Genomic DNA, 1,149 nt, shown 5'->3' with positions numbered 1-1,149 from the left:
TGCAGCACAGGTGTCGCTGCTACAAATGGATTCCCAAATGTACAATATTTACATATCTACACATATGCGTGATTGTCAGAATCGCCCTGAGGAAGGTGACAAACGGTCACCGAAACGTCGGCTGAATAAAAGACTTGGTTGTGTAAAAAGAGTCTCTTTACTCAGTGTCTTACCAGCCTGATGGAACTATTCACGGCCTTTAATATATTTTTCTTGACGAATATGAAGAGGCGTAGTGACATCATGAGGCCACTGATGTCAGAGTTGATATTTATATGTCCGGCTGATGTCGTGTCAGATCTACGCCGTGTAAATAAATGTGATGTTCTGGGAAATTCCGACCCTTCCGGATACGAAGTCGGTTTAAACCTTAAAGTCAGACGACATGGGACCTAGACTCCACACTGATAGTAGCGCTCCTTCAGTTTGTGTAATTACTCACATAGAAGATAGAAGAAGAAGAAGAAGGTCTCCCGTGCTCTTGCCCGAGCGTAGGGTGGTGCCCATCTCCATTTCTCAGCCCTTGGGCGACACACAATTGTGCAATGCACTACAGCAGGGGGCTAGTCCGCTGGTAGTGCTGTGTGTTTGACCTTCCCACACTCTTTCTCATATGTGCTGAGTGCTAAGCAGAGAAAGAAGTGTGTACCATTTTTAAAGCCTTTGGTATGACCCGGCCGGGGTTTGAACTCACGACCTCCCGGTTACAAAGCGAGCACTCTATCAATTGAGCTATTGCACCGGTACGTCGACGATAGAAGATAGCCTAAAACAATTAATACTTATATTATATTTATGACCATTATATTGTACGCTCACTCGGTGGTTTATTCTGTAAATATAACCTCCAAGCAGATCATTTTGGTGGCTGCAAGACAGTATCAAATTGGAACTACAGTATCATTGGCAGGCTGGGTGAAAGAGATACCAGTACAAGAAAGAAAGACCGATAAAAACGCCTAAAACACGTCGTAAAAAATAACCCGAAGCCTAAATCTCTGCTTGGAGAGGAGGTGATAATAGGTCATTGACCTTGACCGCAAAACATCCTACTCTCTAAGCTGAGTGTTTTTAGGCTTTCTTTTTTTAATTTTTGCACTGGCGCGCGCGGTATCTTTTTACGCCAACTTGGCCCAAGCAAGCCCGATA

This window comes from Branchiostoma belcheri, unplaced genomic scaffold, assembly GCF_001625305.1.
Source record: "Branchiostoma belcheri isolate BF01 breed outbred unplaced genomic scaffold, Haploidv18h27 scaffold9, whole genome shotgun sequence".
NCBI lineage: Eukaryota > Metazoa > Chordata > Leptocardii > Amphioxiformes > Branchiostomatidae > Branchiostoma > Branchiostoma belcheri.
The sequence above is the reverse complement of the archived record's forward strand: the minus strand, read 5'-3'. Positions refer to the sequence as shown.